Source organism: Anopheles maculipalpis, chromosome 2RL (assembly GCF_943734695.1).
Source record: "Anopheles maculipalpis chromosome 2RL, idAnoMacuDA_375_x, whole genome shotgun sequence".
Classification (NCBI taxonomy): domain Eukaryota; kingdom Metazoa; phylum Arthropoda; class Insecta; order Diptera; family Culicidae; genus Anopheles; species Anopheles maculipalpis.
Genome location: NC_064871.1, coordinates 78,678,661 through 78,699,452, shown reverse-complemented (window position 1 = coordinate 78,699,452; position 20,792 = coordinate 78,678,661). Strand labels below are relative to the sequence as shown.

The following is a 20,792-nucleotide window of genomic DNA, read 5'->3' as shown; positions in this document are numbered from 1 at the left end:
ATGGATTTTAAAACTCTCCCTTGTGAGTCGAAGCTCAATGAACTATCTCTTCAAACTATGCTATTCGAATTACAAATAAGTTGTGAAAACTTTCTGGGATTTTAATCTTTATGGCAACAATCATCTAGATCAAAGGGAGAGCTGAAGAGAGAGAGAGAGAGAGAGAGAAAGAGAGAGAGAGAGAGTTTAATTTTAACGGCTCCCAAAGGAATTGTGAAAACTTTGTGCGATTCGAATCACAAAAGAGTTAAAATATTTTGTGAAAATTTTAATCAATTGATTCATTACAAAGATTCAAATCGCTCACACTCCTTTACTCCATACGCCCAACACTACTTTTAAACTCCTACTTACTTACTAGATGTCTTTTATGTGTTCAAATTTTGCTCCTAGTAAAGCAAAATAAAATCTTCATTTATGAAGATGCGCGAATCATGTGAATCGGCTTGCTTTTGAAGTAGAATATCCCCACGCAGCAGTGTGGGATGGGAGCTTTACCTTTGCATCCTTGGCATCCGAAAGTGGCATTACTGAATGATTGATTGAATTGCCGCTTTCAATAAGAGGAAGGGAGTTTTGTTTTTATATTTGTGCTTCGAATCGTGCAAATCCCGGCAAAGAAACCAACCACTAGAAATATGTGCGATTGTGCTTTGGTTGTCTTTATTAAATAAAAGTACTGCTGTGGTGCAGCTGCAGCAGCTCCCAATGTAGGCAAACTTTGGCATTTTGTGCACGCTCTGTCATATTTTTCATTGAGCGCTGCTTTTGGCCTTCGTATTCAGGGATGAAACATGAGTAGGGGTCGAAATCGTGATCGTGATAATTGCTATTAAAATTATAAATTTTATTTTTTAAAGCTTGCGATGGGGGCCATGACTTCCACTCTTACAATTTATATACTTAAAATATAATTTTAAAGTTAAACTTATGTTGCTTATGTTTATTGCTTTGCTGGATTTACGCGTATTTCCATCTCATGGCCACACTCGGAGGAACGATTTTCCCTCCCATTTTCCCCGCCAGGCGCGCGCAATTAAAATATGGTTCACAGCTAATTGCGCGTTCGGTCCGGTGACAATTGTTTAACCAGTTGAATTCGATGCGGCTTTAAGAAACTTTTAGCCTAATCTGCTTTAAGCGTACCGCCAATGGCACAAACACCGCACCTAAGTCCAAGGTGTCTGGTCCAACGTGAGCCTAGAAGTGGAAAAAGAGTGAAAAATGTCCATTCGTTGCGTTTCGGTTTCTTGGCGGTCGCGGTCAGGAGGGCAGGGAGGAGTGTGGTTTTGATGGTTTCGTTTCGTCGCGCAGTTTGACCACGCGATGCACAAACAATTAAAACACACTGGACGATTGCAAAATGGCGAAGAAAAATCGCGAAACTAGCGACCAAGCAAGCTCAGGTCAGGTAGAGCCGTTTTTTTCTGCAGTTTGTTTTTAGCGCCCTCTGCCGAGGTGCCCCCGGTGGGAATGTTGCTTTTGGTTTCACACAAAGAGAGCCAGACTTGATTGAAGGGTGATTAGCTCATCGGTTTGGCTGGCAGGGTTGCCGGGTAGGCGCGTTGGTCAATGAGCTGGCATCATGTTGGCGCACTTTGGTTATTGTGCGGGGCTGTATACATGCATTTGGCCGACTCAAGCTGTCTCTAAGGTGCCCTTGCACTTAGTGGTGGAAATAAATGCAATAAGGCTATAGGCATATTTACGTAAACTTGAAACACAAACTTAAATCCGAGGCTTGGAAGCTATACATCGATATAGTTCCTAACGTTGTGGATTAGATCGTTTGGTAGAAGAGAGATGAAAATATACACTGTTTTTTGGGATTTGTTTTAGATCGATTTGAACCGTAGTTTGTTGGGGATTCAAGTAGTTGGTTAGAATTCAAAATTCTGAATCCTCTGACAACCCTGTAGCACCGAATTTTTGCTTCATTTTTACGCCTCCAATTTATTACAGACATTTTTAATTCTCCAAAACTAACTCTACTCCCTGTCTCGTCGCTTTGGGGCAATTGGGACCGGGACTGTAGCCATAGGTGACTTGCTTCAATGTGTCCAAGATTTTACCGAAGAAATTGTTTAGATATATTCTCCGCTTCTTTTTGGCTAAGTATTCTCGATTGGGCGCAGCTAGGGGACGTTAAGGTTGGCTTGCTTGTGATCCACTCAAGCTACAACCCTTGTTGTGTTTGGTACTGTTAAATGCAGATGACAATATTTGAGAGGCTCACTCAGTAGGCTTTCTCTTCTCCAGAAGTGCCAGAATCTTAGTGTGGCCGTAGATCCGGCCAATACGAAGTGTGACATAATGGTTGCCCCTTTTTGTTTTCCTGGATTGTGCGGGTGACACTAACAAATCTTAGCACATAGTTCTTTCAAGTTAGTAAACTGACGATACTCTCAAGTGTGGACAGTATGTTGTAAGCAAGTAAACAGGGTGGCATCGTAGAAGTGATACACTTTCTTTACTATACTTTGATAACGGCCCGTACTCGCTTTTGGAAATTGTTGCAGGCCGCACTTCATCCGCCATTTCGTCCCATATCTTAAACAACCGTCCTTGAATCGGTTCAAGTTCGGACATTTGAAGTCGCCCAAGTTTCTAAGCGTGTATCCCCATATGCTGAAGTCCAACGGATTCAAATCTGGAGACGAATCCATTCCGATGGGCTGATGAAACATGGCAAATCTCCTTGCACTGCTCCTGAACGATGGAAGCCTCATGGGCTGGAATTAAATCCGGTTGGAAGCAAAAGCTGTCGTTTCCAAAAAGCTTTTTAGCGTATGATTTCAATTAGTCTTGGAGAACGTGCTCTAAATAGTTTTCTTTGTTGATTTTCATGCCTTTGTTGATAAATAATATCGGCAACTTCCCTTTGGTCGGGCATATCCCGAATAGATGCTCCATAAACACATCATTGTGCTTATTCAAAGATACCTCCAGAGTGAACAGTTTTTCGTCCGAAAGGATGTCTTCAGCAGCAAGCGAGATCTGTCTCCTCGTAGCGCTTGATCGGTACGGTAGAGCAATAGTCGGCTCAAATTGAGATGAGACAGTTTCAGCCTAATCTTGAAACCTTGCAAATGTTCAATTTTATTTGTTCGCGGCTTGAATCCATTGTAGATTACTAAAAACCTGATCTGATCTTTAAGTGTATGTTTTCCACATAAATAATAAATAAGCTAATCTGTCAAAATATACCCATGTGTTTCCCGTGATCTTCACCATGCAGCAAAATCTTGGAGAAGATGGCTGAACAGCAGATGAACACGTACCATCTGTTCATAGATTTCAAGGCCGCTTATGATAACATAGCCAGGGTAAAACTTTACGAGCTGATAAGGCTTGTTAGAATGACCATGACCAACGTCACATGGCAGGTGAAGGTGGATGGAAAACTCTCAGGGTCCTTTGCTACCACCAAAGGCCTTTGTCAGGGAGATGGGCTCGCCTGTCTCCTGTTCAACTTGGCGCTAGAGAGGGCCATCCGTGTCTCGGAGGAGGAGACTTCGGGAACCATCTTCTATAAGCAACCCAGATCCAGACCTTCGCTGATGATATAGACATCATTGGTCTGCGGCTCTCACAGGAAGCAGAGGCCTATCAAAGTATCGAGCAGGCGGCAGAAAACCTCGGGCTGCAGATTGACGAGGCAAAGACCAGATTGATGGTGGCACCATCAGCGGCCCTACTAAGAAATCCGGAACTAGGTGGGGGTGATGTACGGATAGCTGATCGCAAAATTGAAGTCGTCCAAAACTTCACCTATCGCGGGTCAAAAGTCAGCCTCTTCATAGTCCCAGCATTCATATACGCCTCTGAGACATGGACCCTGTCCAAAACAGACGAAGCCCTCTTCGAAACAGACGAAGCCGCGTTCGTGAGGATGATGCTCCGAAGGATTGTTGGCCCCGTATGTCTGGAAGGACGAGCTGTACGAACTGTACGACGTCCTTCCCGTCGTGCAGCGAATCAGGCTCGCCAGGCTCCGATGGACTGGGCATGGTCTACGCATGGCACCAGACGACCCAGCTCAGAAAGTCCTTTTAGGCCGTCCACGTCGTCCAGATTGAGATGGGAGGATGGCGTAGAATCATCCGCCATCAAGGCCTGATTAACGGATTGGCGGACGACGACGAGGGACCGTGAGGGGTTCCGGCTGCAGGCCGCGGTTGCGCAGCAGGACCAAAACCGCAAAGCGGTTGTAGTGCCTGATATGTTAGGAAGTTTGACATACAGCGACGGAAAACACAATAAAGGGGCACACAAATCAGTGTATCACTTCTACGATGCCACCCTGTACATTGTCCACCGTTTTATTTTAGGTAGTTTTGATCTCCAATTGAGTTTCATGAACCATCTATTAAAGTTATTCGCTTGTTGGTTAGATTCCACTCACACAATCGCTCCTGCTCAGTACTGATAGTACTAATTGATAGTCATATTGGCCATACAAATTTATTTTTAGTTTTTAGCACCGAAGATTTCAAAAAGATTTCAAAAGATTCCCTCTATCGCAGTATCGCTTCAATTTCTGATGTCATTTTCCCACCCACCCTTGGAGCGTTAAGCAACGCCAACGGTGTGGCGGAAAAGCATGAATTTTTCCTCCATCCAACAACTCTTTTCTTTCCCCTTTTATTGCCTCGGGGTCCTGTTGCCAACGGTCGATAACCTGCAGCGGCATGAAAATAGCTGCCTGTGACAGTTTTTCCATCCAGCTACACAGTTTTCCACCGAGCAGGGCCCGAAACCCCTCTATACCACTCACCGCTTTCACTTACTCTCACTCAAACCAGGCCCAACCGGATGACATGTGTGTTGCATCGAAGGGGTGGTGGGGGTGGCTGTACGACCACTTCTAACCTTGACCCAAAAGTGTGCTCACATTAGCAGGTGTGGCGAGCGTGCGCGCGCGCTCGTTCGGTCCGGTCTCGATGGTGTTGTTGCATTTTCGTACCATTGTGTGGTTGTGGCTGTGGTTGGGTGGTGCATTTTTCACTTACTTTCCGTCGTACGCACGACGCAATGACGCATGTGGTGGATGTGGCGAAGTGGCGGAAGGTTGTGCTGCACATGCTCCACATTGTTTCTTTGTCTCTGAGTGTGTGAGTGGTTTTTTGAGTGTGTTTTTTTTTGTCTACTTACCCTTCCTCACTGGCAATTGGCTAATTTGTGCGTGGTGGCATTGCTGCGCGCCAAACCCTGATAGTGGGCAAGAAATCGAAACCGAAACGTATTCCTGCTTGCGTATGCCGAAGACGAGCGCGCGGCCACCTTTTTTTTTCTCTTTCGCATGCCTATAATGGCCTCCCCCTACACTTCTGCTGGGTGGGTGTGGAACGGAACGGAATCGTGTATGGCTCTGCGTGTGTTTGTGTGCTTTGAGGAGTCTTGAAACATAGACAAAAGAGCAAATAGGATGCTAGCTCGTCAAGGGAAACGCGAAACCAAACTACTACCACTACTGCTGCCGAAGGTTTTCCAAACCCAAAACGGTTCAACGAACCTTCAACATGGTTGGTGCTTGCGGACAAAAGGAAGCACCCGGTCCCATGGGCGATGATAGTGAAACTTTGGCGCATGTGAGTAGTGTGTGCGTCGGTGGGCGTCGGTGTTCGTTTGAAGCATGAATGTCAGCGCATGCTAATTAAACTCATTCGTATGCGTATTGCGAACGGCTGATGATGGCGCGGTACACACGGTTTCGTACTAAATGCTGATCGGTGGCGATGGTGGCACTGTGCGAACATAGGTGTGCCTCGGTACTATTGGAAGGGGTTGGGCTTTAGGTTTGTTGCGTTAGTCAAGTTTAGATAAGCGTAACGATCACGGGCGCCTTTTTTCACATATTCATGAAACGGTAAAGCATGGGTAGAGTTCTTGTGCTATTCAAAATGAGAGTATTGACGTGGTAGATTGCGTAAGAGCTTAGCATAAATTCGACTGTAGAATGAGGTAGGCTCCTGGCTATAGTAATTGCTCATTTTGAACTCATCGAAAAGTATTTCAAGTTGCTGGTCTACTCTATCCACTAAAGAGATCCTAGGACATACTTGTCTCCTTTGCCTAGTCATGAAAAATCTTTGATTTCAGTTGAGGTTCTAGCCGTTACCTGCGTTGAACTTAATCGTTGACTTTGACTTACGTCTCAAAGAGAATATTATTTGACTTCTGAATGTTAAAGCACAATACACACTAATGCATTCACTAATGCTAATGTTTGCACTAATTCTGCCTTTGTGTTGCAGGACGTTCGGTTGGTGTCCCTTCCAACCATGCCCCACACGAAATAGTCCATCGGGTTGAGGTCCAGGGAGCTGGGAGGCCAAACATTGGGGGTGGTAAAGTCGTAAAAATTGTCTTTAAGCCATTTTTGCCACACATACGGCTTACGATTGACCACTTTGGTTATACAGGGCTTGACGAGCGTGTCCGGCAGCTTCACATAGCCGCCTGCGTTCAGCCTCAGGCTCTGCTCGAAGAAATGTCGAAGAACTCGTCGTTCCGTAAGCAAACCGACCCGTCCGCCTTCCGTTGTACAACAACCTCAAAATCTCGGTTGCAAGTTTCAATCTGCTTGCGAATATCCTTCACCGTGTTCACTGCACACTGCGCCGCCGTCTTGATGACCCGCTTCCATAGTTCCGGCGGGTTCCACGTATTAAGTTCACTCGACATTTTTTTTTCACTGTTTCTAAACACTTGTGGTTTTCGAATGAGGTATCGTTTGTTTTGGTACGATAACTCAATCACGAACTATTAAGGAAATGGTCAGTTGTCAAATTTATCGTGCACACCGTGTGACGAGAGAGGATGTTGCTGCCTTAGTGTCCTGCAAAGAGCTAGCAAACTCAGTGGATATTTAGACATTTTTTTTTATTTACAGGGTTTCTGAGAAGAACTAGACAAGTGCGAGGCATTCTTAAACAAAGCACAAGACGAACTGGACAGCGAGTAGGTTGAACTGGACAACCGTCGCCGTTTCTCGACAGTGGTCAAGTTGAACTGGAACAACGCTTGGTTGAAGTGGATTATGGTCAAGTAGAACTGTACAGTCATATTTGAAATGATTGGTAAAACAGTTGCAAACGTTTGCAACAAAAATGGTTGCAAGCGTGGTAAATTCTAAAATTAAAAAAATATTTGCTAAACATTTTTCCTAAGTTCCAATTCTAAATAATTACCAAACGTACGCATACTATCACACCGAATATAATTTCGATCAGAATGCACGGTTTTCTTTAAAAATATGAGGTAGAAATAAAATATTTGCAATACCTGTTCAAAATTTCATCATTCAAAATTTTTCATTTTCATTCAAAATTTTATCTTTCTACAGAAGATGACAGAAGACGTTTCTGCTTATAATCACTGAAATTTCAAATATGACCGTCCATTTCTACCATCGTCCACTTCAACCTAGCCTTTGTCCAGTTCAACTTGACCACTGTCGAGACCACGGCGACGGTGTTCCAGTTCAACCCACCCGCCGTCCAGTTCATCTTGAGCGTCGTCTAGAAATGCCTCGCATTTGTCTAGATCTACTCAGAAACCCTGTAACTCCAAGATGACGGCTCTTTGCCGTATGGTCAACACCGCATGTGTTAAATTACAAATTTCACAAGGCATTTCCTCCTCGGGCTTAGCCTTATCCCGGGCATACACGGATTGATGATAAAACAATGCTAATAGATTTTTTTCCTTTACCTTCTCTTCGACGTTTACACTTAAATAAACTATAGGGTCATTTACCGTCTCTTGCCCGGTTAAAGAATAATTTCTCACGCCTAAACCCACCTGAATCAAAGCCAAAATCTTTAGCCTCGATATCCATTTAGCGCACACCACCGTACAAGGACCGGGCTAATCCTCCATTCGTAAGGAGTTTGATTTAAGGTTTCAACTTAAAATAAATAATACCAACTCAAACAATCACGCCCCGGGCCGGTATTATGCTAATTTTAAAGCCTTTTTCAATATACGAGCGCTAAGATTGCGAACAGATCGTGTATCGTGTTTCGTTTGGCTGGCCGTTTGAGCGAAGAAGAAACCGTGTCTGGATAAGGACAGGACAAGGCTCATCCGTACCACGTTGTGGCTTGCGACACGGGTTTCGATGAGTTTTCGATTGGAATCGAAGAAATCGAGATATAGAATCGATCGCATGTAGTTTTTATTTGTTCCTTGGGTCGAGTAGAATACATGTGCCATCTAAAGGGTTTGTTGGTGCGAGTTTTGCCATTTAATTTGTCGTAACAGTTAATAAACAGATTATCTTTGGAGTTGTATTTAAGGAAACTATCTCTCCAAATATTGCCCAATTTTTGGCTCTGGCTCACTGTAGTGCGTCTTCCGCCGGTTTGGGCGTTCGATTTTTCTTCCTTCACCCATCGCAATGTCGCACATTTGAAGCACCAAGCAAGTGCGAGCGGTATTGGTTCGAATTTATTGGCACAAAACATTATGGTCATTGCCGTTCGTTGTCACCGCCGTAGTGGCCATTTTTTCAAGTTGTTTGCGTTTTTGCGTTCCTTTTTTTGTGCGCTGTCGGATTTAAAAAAAAAACAGTCTGCTCATCGTAGAAAGAGCGAGAAGGTGGACGGGCGGTTCGAAAAATAAGCAAATAAGAAAATAAATAAAATATTGCAATATCAGCCCGCCGACGACGACGGTGACTCTGCCGACGATTGTCGCCCGATAAGTTTCGTTTTCGTTCACCTTAACCGTGCTGTCTGTCGCTTGTAGGAGCAAAAGAGTGACTTACAAAACCAAAAAAAAAAGGCCTCTGAGGCCTCTTTCTCGTTGTACGGGCGTGAGGACGAGTGCACAGTCTGTAACAAGAGATATGGCGCACGGGGTGCCGCCTGGCAGGCGGGTGTTGGGAATTGGAGAGCAGACAAAATAAAATAACAAATCTAACCTGAAAAAACCGATCGCCAACATTCCGAGCTGTCGAAGACGAAACATGACGCGAATGGACGCAAAAAAAAGTCTAAGGCATACAAACACACACTGCAAGGAAAGCAGAATAGAATCGACGACGAAAACAGCACACGTATCACTGCCATTGCCAAAAGCTTACCCTCCAAAAACGGGACCAAGCGTCAGACAAGCGTCGCCGGGCGGGCGAACTGCAATACTTTATGAATAAGAAAAAGAGTACGCCCGTTGCACTTTTCCTTCCTTGAGGTCCGGTTTTGCTGTACTTCTTCGGTGCAGTTCTTCCCGTAGGGGAAGAATAAATTTTCAGCCACAACTTCGAGTGTGGGGTTACGCTTTTCGTGCACATCCGGAACACAGGACATCCGCGCAAGGCGGTAGCATTCTGCAGCAAGCTCCGGCGATTTCTGGACTGGCAAACCGAAAATGGTTGTAAAATATGAACGAGCCGGGTGTCTTGTTGTCTGTCCCCTTTAGCTCATCTCTGCTTTTGGGAATTACCGGCCGCCGGTTATTTGTGGGACATTTGGAGCTTTTCAAGAAGCTGTTAAATTTATGGTATACAACCATTTAAGATTTATGTTAACGATTATTGTGTTGTACACTCTTTACTTTGGAGGTAAATGCATGTTCCGGTGTGTGGAGTGCAACACCTTCGCGCCTATACGTGATTTAAGAAGTGGTGAGTGGATTGAGCGACAATGGAAAGTTTATTTCTGTCGTTTGTACACAATTACCGATGATCCTTTGCTAAACGAGAGATATTTTGTGGGGGACAATCAGCAATTTAGGCTTGTAATCTGGTTACGGATTAAGCAGCGATGGTTTCTGGCGGCCATGTGTTCGTTCCGGTGTGGTTTGCAATAATTTCTTATTTAGCTGATGCTGTCTTCTGGTCTTCTCGGGGCTAATACGATTGGTTAATCTACACCTACCCGCATTTAGACGGAATGCAAACAAATGACACCCGCATGGACACCCGACATTTATTTATCCATCAAGAAGCTTACTCATCGCTAAGTCAATCCGAAAAAAAAGAAAGGGAAGTAAAGCAAACAAACTCACTTAATGACTCGGCAATGATGAAGCTATTAAATGGACTAGACCTAATTTCTTCTCCTTGGAGTTTGGAGTGAAGCTAAGGGAGCGAGTGCATCCAGAAAGGGAAACGGCAACCAAATTCGGCGTAAAAATAGCCACCCAGTATCTCATTAGCGAAATGAGGCCAGCGACAGCAACATGCGCGAGATGATGATTGATTTTGTGCTGTTCTTGGTGTGAGTCGGGTTCTCTTTTTCTCGCTGCCGGTGACTGCCTACCAGCAAAATCAATTTTTCCGTCTGGAAAAGCTGCATCTTTAGACATCGTACGGTGTTACGCCCGATGACTATTTTGTCTGCCTTTTGGGGGGTTTTTGTCTGCCGTGCTTTATCGCATTTCTAATGTACAAGACACAGACACGCGGAGGACACAGAGATAAAGGACTGTGTTAGGAAAGATGTAGCGATTAGCAAGCTGAAATTGAGGTCATGAGGAAAAAGAAACAGCCAAGATTGGAGGAAAACTGTTTTTCCAATTAAAAATGCTAACTACTGTTGAGCAGCATATGTCCTAATGACTGGTTTGAAGTGCCTGGACGAAACTGGACGAAAGCTCATTGAAATAGGGAGTATTTTTCTCTTTGTTTTTGTGACCGGGATCTTCTTCTTCTCGGCGTAACGACCTCTAAGGTCTTGCCGGCCATCGAAATGGCTTTCTAGACTACCGATACCACGTAGTTGGTTAGTCAGTCCTCACTACGGGGGGACGGTCCGTAGTAGGTCCGGGTAGGATTTTAACCCCGGTCCTGCCGTTTGAAGACCGACACCGCTGTCGCCTGTACCACCGGGGACCAGCCTCCCCTGTGGCCGGGATATTATTTTAAATATATCAAACGCTTCCGAAGAACTTCTGGACGCCCTCATTCAACGTTCACGCCGTGACGCATCTGTCCGTGTCGATTTGCATGAGCGAAAACATGGCCAGCAGGTTCTAGATGGGCGGCTGAAGAAGAAAAGGGCCAGGACGTGCACCAGACTACGTGCTTCCGATGTTGCTGTTGATTCGGTCAATTTGTCTTAAAAGACTGCGTTTGTTTGTTGTACGCTTCGCGCGAAGTATTTATGGTTGATGGCCGCGCGACTTGCAACAGTGCCGATGTGTGGGGCGTTACATGCGTTACGTCGCGGAAACTATTGATGGAGCTGCCCAGCCCTACACGTGCTGTGAATGTGGACCTTTTCATGCTTACATCCGCTGCCTGGCTGAACCTTTCTGGCTGTGAGCGAAGCGACAAATAGTCTCAAGTATTTACAATGATGTACCGCTGTTAAGTGGTTGTCAGCTTTCAATGTCATCGCGTCAATTTTTTTCCCGCTAGTTCCGTAGAGGTTTCAACCTTAACTTCTACTAATAGTAGCAAACTATGAGTGTGGACATAGCAAATCATGCCACGGTGTGGAGGTAATGTCGTAAAGTATATAATATAGGAGTTCTCAAAGCAAAGTTTTATCTGCGTAGTACTTAGGAACTTCACCAGAAAATGTTTCTTGTGCATATGCTTACTTTTTCTGCTTGTTACGATGAATGTTTCTTTAGTGGTCCTGTGCTTAGCAGGCATTGGCTAGTGCAAGCCGCGCGTATATTGTCTGCCTAGTCACGTACCGCACTTATCATCTGTTCTGTGCGGAGAACCGAAGTACCGAAGTGTGATGGTTAGAGTTCCTTTGCTGCCGTTCGTTTGCTTTAACCAGACCAATTGTGGCCATTACATAATGGCAACGGTGGTACACCTTTCGTAACTCCGCTGATAAAACTGCTTTTTTCTTTCGCCTCTTAACGCAGGGAGTTTGCAACTTACCGAAGGAATGTTTTCCTGCCTTTCGATTGCTCGATCGCCTTGCGTTTAGGTTTTCGGTTTGAAATCTTATGCGATAGGACACGCTTCAGCAGATGCCTATCGAATGCTGAAGGTCTCGCCAGGGGAAGATGACACAGAAAAAATAAAATCGCTCAGCCTAATCGGCACGCGTCTGATAGTGTGACGAGTGAGGTGGGTTTTACCCGCGTGGAGTTTTATTAGCTCGTAGACATAACAAGTGTAGCTATCGTCAGGAAGTTAGTTTTTCAAAGAGAGTTGATGTCCTTTTTGCAGTGTTTAGGGTGCTTACTGACACGTATCCTAATGTTGATCGTTAAACATTAGCAGGAACAGCCACTAAACCTGCAAGCAAAGAACTTTCTGCACCGGATTAATTGTCGAACACTGGATAGTGTTGCCAGTGTGGTGCTAACGGCTGGCCCGTGTGGAGTATCGATTGAGAATACTTTGTTTCTAAGTACGAACTAAACCTTGATGCAGGCAAACAAAGGTAGTTAGCTGATTGCAACCGTGTCAAAAGGTTTAGTTGGGGTCGTTCTGGCTGTGAGTATCTTGTGGAGTGTTTAAGATGTGACTATTTGGGTAAGCAAATGTGTAGTACGAGGCTCATGTGGTGTGAATGATCGTCAATTAAGAAGTTACAGTGTGTGTTTGTGTAAATATCTTAACTTCTCCCCCTATTGACTAACGCTTCGCACTGACCTTTGCATGCGTGTAAAAACCCCGATGCGTTTCCCCGTTCGGGGCAACCTTTTCCGAAGTTGTTAACCCTTTGTTTTTGTCCGGTGGCTTATTCTCGCGAAACATTCGTGCCGAGTGCGATCGAACAGTTTTGCCAGCGGTTCACTGTGGTGTGGCAGGCGATTGTGCCATGCATTGGGTGTGGGCTTACCGAGTGCTTGTGCATCCGACACCACCATCCGTGGCCTTGTCCAGCCGGCGGGCGAATGTCTGCCCTAAGAATTTCTAACAAAGCAGTACTTGCGGTGTACGCTTGAGGCGTCTTCTCACTTTCTTCAATCGCTTCAATAGCCGTAGCCAAAGTTTGCTAACTGGTGGTGTGTGGGAAAGCGGACCAAGCCAGCACTTGTAACACACATTTTTTTTTGCTGAATGTTGTTTACAGTTGAATAACTGCATCTTTTACGTGGGTTCTGAGACTCTGGGCTTTCCGGCTAACAGCTTCGTAGCGTATAATCGGTTCGCAGTTAGCTGCGAAGAATAGCTTACAGGAGGATCATCCTGCACGCGGCAAAACAGAAAAGGTAGACTTCGATGTTGGGGAGGTGTGCGGCGCATAGAAATTGGTTCAAAGTTCGAAAGAATAACGGCCAGTGTGTGAGGTGGGTTGATGATGAGGTTGTGGATGAGAGCGGAAGCTAGAAGGCGTATATTAGGAGCAGTAAGACATCGATAATTGTACGCTGAAGGTGAGGAATTGCGTTAAAACTGGAACACGTGGGAGTATATCGACTAGAATATCTTGGCTCGGTAAATGTGTGTAGGCTCTAGTGAATAAGATTTGGAAAATTGAGTTATTCGTTATGTAGGACTTGTTCTCATTTTTGGGTCCTCGTCCTTAACTTTGCGTGCTGGTGCTGTAAGCGTGAAAAATTCATGAGCAAAACTGGATACGTCTGAGGACTTTAAATATAGTTCCCTCTGAGACTATCGTTTTTCTTTCCAATTTAAGTCCTCTAAGCAAAATTTTTTTAACCTTCTGATCAGCATTATCCGATATGCGAAATCCCGAAACTAGTGCATTCAAGTTACAGAGGTCCTACAGCTCACGCTGCCTCGGCACTATGCACGAGCGTTGTGTAACTTTCAGCGCTGATTGGAAGCAATTACCGCACGCCAAAGTTGGAAAGGCTCCAGAGCTTCATGCGAACCCCACTGGCTAACCTCTCTTTCTCTCGATGGAGTAATTATCACATTTGCCGAGCGTATCATTATCACCTCGGAATTAGAACAGTAGTCGGGGCAGAGTTTCTGCTGCCCCGCAACCCATAACATCGATCCGAGTGTTTATGGTACGCCGCGTTGTGTTGCGAGGCAGAAGATGCGGTATTCGGATGTTCCGATTTATGATGGACGCTGGTGTGTGTGTGGTGTAATCCCGGGCGTACGTAGATTTGGTACGCCCCGTCTGTCGTATTCTACGGCGCAACGAGGTGCAACGAGGTGGAAAAACGTTCCAATTTTTGATTCCTCGTTTCGGGGGTATGTTGGGTTTTTTGACGTACGGATGATGATGAGAGGGTCGGCAAAACTGGACCAATCGGTCAAACCGATGTACCGATATTATCTACCGTTTGTTGGTAGCTTGCTTGCTTGGTGCTGTGATTAGGGTGCGATATGTTTTCTGTTGTATTTCGATGATTGTAGGCGTTGTGGAGGCTTGTTTCCTTAATTGAAGTTGGTTACACGTAAACTATAGGAAAAACATGCACAGGAGGATCGTTACTTCGCGCGAAGTAACGATCAATGATCAGTAAGATTTCAATTATTCAAATGATCTTCCGCCATGAAACTGGTCTAAATAACCTTCCTGTAGGTATCAGAATTTTGGTAAGCTCTAGAAGCAGAAGGCACATACGGCATCAGGGTTTGATATCATCTTTTTAATTATGTCAATGACTCTCAATTCGTCACTCTCCGGTGAGTTCAAGTTGGTTGGTGTTACCACACGAAGCGAAGTCCTCACAAGCTTGTTCAGTGAAGCTTTTCGGCCGTTTCGTTGGGTTGTTCATTATTTCAATTTGGACGTCTTTGTGATTGTTGTCACACCATCCCACGAAGTAGTGAAACCATTTGCCACCTCAGAATGTCACGGAAAGCACAACAAAAAACCTTACCTATCGAGTAAAAAAGGTTTAGAAGTGTGTACGCGGCCATAAAAGCTCTGAAACTATTTCATTTTGAGGCACATTTCGCCGAGACGCGTAAATCTCTGTGATACGGAAACGAAAAAAAAAAACAGGCAGGGAAATAACATTAAAATCATTAAACGGATATTCGGTTCTCGTGTTGCTGGAGCGCTTGAGCGTGTTTGAAATGACAAATGGGATGGGGCCGAAAATGGAGTCCCCAAAAGGGGGATTGCGCCCATGATTGCATGCTGTGGTTGGGAAGAAAAGGAAAGAGCGGCACTGTACGAGATTTTATGATTAAAGAAGTCATTCAACTTGTTCCATTGTGATGAGATTGGAATATAGTTCGAGAGGGGGCTTTATTTTTATTGCGCTAATTACGTCATAAAAGTGTGTAGAAACATAACACGGCAAAACAGTTGTCTCTAGTGATTTGACATCTGTCAAATGGTGGGAGATAATTGTTGTCCCTAAAGTTCTTACTTCAGTGATACAGAGTAAAGCGTATATGGTTTATAGACGTAGACAAGCAGTAAAATCTGAGAGTTCCGAGAGAAATCCTTGTGAATTCCTGGCCCATTGAATGAAGTTGTGCGGGATTTTTTTTAGGGCGCAAAAGGATTTGATAGCCCTGCACCACTCTATACAGCATTCCTATCGCTCTTTTTCGTTCTAGGAAACGAAGGATTTCGCTTCTGTTACGATGAGATGAGCAATTTCTGAATGAAGTCCTCTTGAGTTGGAAGACATTAAGGCCTCACGGTCTACAAATGCAACCTAATGCTGTGTGGCTGGGCAAAAAAAGAAAACGACGAGGTCCCAACATTTATCACGACGCGGAGAGCATCAAATTCCTCGAAGCGAATCGGGGAACCCGTTTTTCGGGTGGTTCGATCATCTGCCATCCATTTCACTTTCTTGCACCACTGCTGCCCGTAAATTGCCTTGCGATGGGCTGCCCCATGTAGCGTGTGTATGTGTTTGGTGTCTCGTGAGGAGCTTTTGTTGTTGTTGTTATTGGATCCAGCTTGGCCGAGAATACTCTGCAAACTTCTTCCAATCTTGCAAGAAGCTGTCGGTATGCGTGCTTTGGGATGCTTCAGATGGATAGAATAGAAAGGACACAGCGGAATGGCAAAGAATGGCAAAATTTGGCTCAAGAAAAAAAAGGGCAAGAAATCCAACCAACGAGAAATAACTTTCCTTCCAACATTCTCCGTTGACCAGCAGCAGAACCTTATCCAAGCAGGTCCGGACGAAGCCATCCATTGAACGAAACTTGAAACAAAAAAAAAAAAAAAAAGGCTACCCGTGGCACAATCTTGTGGCGAATTTGTTGCGAATGCTTAGCTTATTTCCCTTCGGCAGGTCTTCTGGTCCGCCTTCCTGTCCCGTAGCGACTGCAAAGAAATGCTCTTCGCACTGCTCCCCGTGGCCAGTGGCCAAAATTGGCTCGCATCCCGTCGGTTTTACGGTGCAAAGAAGATCACTAGCGTCGCATACACACCAAACACGGTGGAAGAAAACACGGGAACCGGTTTTTTAGCACCCCGTTTTTTCCAAACCTTCCACCGTCTTCCTGTAGGTGGATTCCAGTGGGGTGGTTTTTTGGGTGGGGTAGCTCAAGTCACACCGTATTTGTGAGGGGTGGCAGACCGGGAGGAAACGTTTGCCTGGAAAGAATCAACCAACCAGGTTAGCCGAGTCGCTCGATTCGCACGTGCGTAGTGAGCTTGGTTGTGTTGGTGCAATGTCGGTGACTCGAGCAGAGAACGATCCGAAAGTCTTCAGGACAGCAAACAACGGCTTTTTTTCGAGATAGTTGTCCAGTTCTTATCGGCGTGTCTCTTCGTTGGGGTTTGTTTTTTGTATTCTAATGTCGAAAAGCGATCGAAAGCGATGGGTTGGTTTCGATTGTGGAATAACATTGGCACCTTTTCGGAATGCAATTTATTTGCTGGCACCTGCAAAAATTGTATGGTTCTATCGGATTTTTTGCTATACTAAATGTTTCTCATATTTGCTTTATGAAGGTGTCACATTTTGGATATTTTTCTAGATTGGTTTGTCTGAGAATAGATATGTCAACGGGTAGTACAAAATAACGGTGAAATGATCTTTATGGAGAGTACATTTAAACTCAAATTAGCTGAAAAAAATAATTAGAAAAATATATATTTTTCATGAGTTGTCTTGTTCTACTTAACAAAAAATTACAGGGGTTTTCAGACGTCAACTCTTTAGGCCGTAGGCCACAAACGATTTCAAATTCAAAATTTCAGGTTCTCATGAGTGTTTGTGGCATTTTCTCGTTTTGAAATCGATCGTTTTGAGAACCTGTCGCATACCCAAAAGGTGCCTGCATCACAACAGTATGAAAGTTTCCGTTTGCTGAAACCTTTATTTTAATGCTAATACCTTATTCTTAGCTTAATGACCTTCTGATCATGCCGGTCATTTAATGGCTTACTATAGACTAGAAGATATCACGTTAGATAGTCAAGTCCTCACTACGAGGGACGGTTTGGATGGGATTTTAACCTCGGTCCTGCCGTTAGAAGACCGGCGCCGCTGACAGAAGGACCGCCGGACAGCCCCTGGTAATACATGTCATCTGATTCCTGACAGAAGACAGGTGAAGTCTACTGACTCAAAGTCCATCCACATCGTCCGGTTTTTTTACACATCATCTGCCACTGAACATTTCTCGTATCTCGCTTTTCATGTCAATAATTTAGTACACTTACGTACGTATTTCTGCAAAGCACATTATTCAATGCAAAATTAGCTGCCACGCTTAATTGTCTTGTTGGCACCTTTCAAAATATATATTGAAATGAATGAATGTCTCCTGCTGAGTGCGAGAAAAATGCAAAAATAAAAGAAGGATGCGTTCTCTCCAGTTAGCAATTTGCTTAGCCTCAAAGCAAAGTTAGCCTCAAAGCAAATTGAACCAAAAAAAGGAACGCAAAACTCGCTCACACAACGCGTGAACTGACAGTGAATTAAAAATTTATATGTAAATGAAGGTAAAATTTTAGCACCTTTTGTGTGTTGCTTCACCGAACCATGCTCTCGGCCCGATAATGACGAGACGTGATACGCTTGAACGGGGGAGAGGCGCGCGAAGCGGTGGCATAAAACTTACCTCATCATGCAATCGAGTAATCTGCTTCGTTTACGTTTTCACGTTTAACATTACGATGTCGTCCATGGTAGCATATTTTAGCTTTTATTCCTATTTCATCCGCAAACCCCTCTCCTCGTCCCATATAGTAGAATGAAACTTGAGTTGTGCTGAGGTGCGACGAAAAAATGGCGCTCCGGCCATAGGTGGAGGATGGACTGGGGTTTCGCTGTGAATGAGAATGGAGCTGAGTGGAGCTTTAGTTAAGATAAAGAATTTTTCCAAGATTATTCTTGGCAGAGTGACCTCGCACCCAACTTCACTAGCTTCCAGCAAGTACAAACACTAGAGTTTTTTAAAGCAACTCTTTGGTGTTCTAGCTCTGAGTTGCTCTTGGGAAGGGAGCTTCTCCGTTTCTCCCAATGCATGTTTGTCCTCGATTTTGATAAAACGATCACTGCGCTAGCGCTCCAAAGTTACAGTGAAATGTTGCTCTGGGCGACCTTGGAAGCGAAAGTGTGTCGCCGGTTGGTAGCAGTAGGTATTGGATTGGAGTCCGGAGATTGAGCGCATCACACAGATGAAACCAATTTTGGGGTGGTATGGATGAGATTTTCTTGATTAAACATTTGAAGCTTCTTTTATAATGGCGAGTAGCGATGGTGAACGATCGATGTAATTCGATTTCAAGGTAAAAGATGTCTGATATCTCATATTACTGTTGATTGAAAAATCCTTTAAGCTGAATTTTAATACGGGGACAGCTTTTTAAATTATGTCTTATTAAGCTATTTAACGAAAAACTACTAATAGTGTCACGGTATTAATGTTTCATCTTCTCTTTCTTTCTATTTTACAGAGTCGTGGCACGTTTCGTTAAGCGTCATCGTTGTGATTTAGGCTTCAAGACTTCTATAAGGCTGTAAAATGTCCAAAATGCTCCAAAATTTATTCTAACCTTCGTTGATTAAATATTTTCTACATCGGGCACTTATTTATATTTATGATTTGTATAGAATTTGTGTTGCTTCAACAGTAAATTGCTGAATAGTGTAATATAACCTATTAATTTCAAATCTCACCAGCACAACGATGCAGTTCTTCCCAGTAAAAAGTGTCGTGAAAAGGCTGTACAGAGCGGAAAATGTGCAAAATCCAAAATAACGTGGTGAAATTTTAGGCGTTTGAAAAAAAAACGTAAATATCCCCACAAAAAGAAAGAGAAAAGGTGGAAGAAAGTGAAACCAATGCATAAAGTGAAATAAGGTGTGTTGGGAAGAGGTGCAGGCAAGGTAAAATAGAAAACCGAAATCATCTCAATCCGGAGAAAAGTCGTTAAGACGTTTGCGCTCGAGACGCAAACAACTGCACAGATGGAGTGATCGTTTTGATTGCAGCAGCAGCAGCAGCAGTAGTAGCTTGTCGATTGCGAGTGTATGAGAAAGTGGTTCAGAAATATATAATCTTCCTTTCGCCCCGCAAAAAAAGGGGTGAAAAAATATTACGGCAGACGACGATTTGCCGACCTAACCTTGGCTGAGTGCGATAGATGAGCGAGAGATAGGTTTTTGTGTGTGTGTGTGTGCTCGGTGCGCGTGTAAATAAAGGTCCGGGTCTGTTTCCGACTCCGAAAGTAGTGAAATCGCGAAAGAAAGTGACGCGAGCGCGACGTTTCGTATTGTCCTCCAATGTTTTTTTTTTGCAGTGTGCGTGTGTTTGTGTGTTTTTGTTTGTGAAATATTTTTATTTTTGTGTGGAAGTGAGGCAACAAATGTTTCCATAGTGTAAGAGAAACATAGAAATGGTAAAGGAAGAAGTGTACTACGTGTAAGAATGAAGTAAAATATGCAAAAGTGTAATGCGGTGTGAAAACATACAAGTAAAGCAACGCAAGAGTGTACCATAAAGTACGAAAACCAAGTAGATAACCATCGTTCGTGTTCGCTTGACGCAACCAGCAAATCCATACTCGATAAGCAATTCCAAGACTCTTCTGGCAGAGCAGCAGAATAATATTACTTCGTACCGGTACCGGCAACACTCCCAGTATAACTACAGGTATGTACTTCGGTATTGGAGTCCAAATGCTTTCAGAATGAACCTTTTTTGGTAAATGTGCGCCTAGTGTTGGGCTAACTTCCATTTGAACCACCGAAAAAAACCCTTGAACCATCAGCACGGTCGCGGCTTATTAACCTCCGAATATAGATGACCGAAATTTCACACATGACGTGTGCGACACTCCATCTCCTAAACCGTACACCAAATCCACTGGTACACCCACAGCCAAACAAACCAGTGTCGTCGGGTTGGCGGGCCTGTACGTGTATGTGGTTACCTTTTTTCCCCCCTTCCATTGAAACCTTCAAAACTTTCCGCGACGCCTCGCGGGTATACTAGTGGCTACTACGCCGGCAACAGATGAGAGAACATTTCGGTCAAATTTGTGAAGCAGATTTATGGGCCCCCGGGTTGTGTCCGAGGGAAACAAAAGCGAAATGTCTTCCGGTTGTGGTGTGTTTTGTCGTTATGCTTTCGTAGTACGGTGTGAGGGGAGGTTTTGTCTTCTCCTCTTTCCTCTCTTACCATCTCTTGTTGGTTGGTTTTGTTTTGCTGGTGTGGTTTTTGATTTGTTGGTTGCTTGTTGTTTTTTTTTTAGTACTTCGGTGCTGCAAAGTAGCGATTTTTGCGTTACTTTTCCTCAAGTGTTTTTCTTTCTCTGCCGGTTCAACATTAACTTTTCCTTTTTTTCTCTCCTTTCGCGATGTTTTGTAATTAAAATGCAACACAGAAAGAGAATGGGAGCGGTGAATAATGTTTGCAGGTGAGCAATTTTCTTCCGTCTGCTGCCATTTGTTGTGGAACATTTTGGAAGAAAATTGTGGAAAAAAATGGAATGTTTTGAAAGTGAAGCTTATCATTG

General features: G+C 44.1%; 3 protein-coding genes across 4 annotated transcripts in view; 1 reads left to right on the top strand and 2 right to left on the bottom strand.

Annotated features, from left to right (window-relative positions):
* LOC126568579 (histone H3.3A-like) overlaps positions 1–20,792 on the bottom strand; it is a 537,920-nt gene that overhangs the window by 58,634 nt on the left and 458,494 nt on the right. The gene's annotated exons all lie outside the window — the stretch shown is intronic.
* LOC126568029 (glycosyltransferase 25 family member) overlaps positions 1–20,792 on the top strand; it is a 376,451-nt gene that overhangs the window by 39,375 nt on the left and 316,284 nt on the right. The window lies entirely within an intron of this gene.
* The window catches only part of LOC126568601 (uncharacterized), a 447,537-nt gene that overhangs the window by 121,468 nt on the left and 305,277 nt on the right, over positions 1–20,792 (bottom strand). The gene's annotated exons all lie outside the window — the stretch shown is intronic.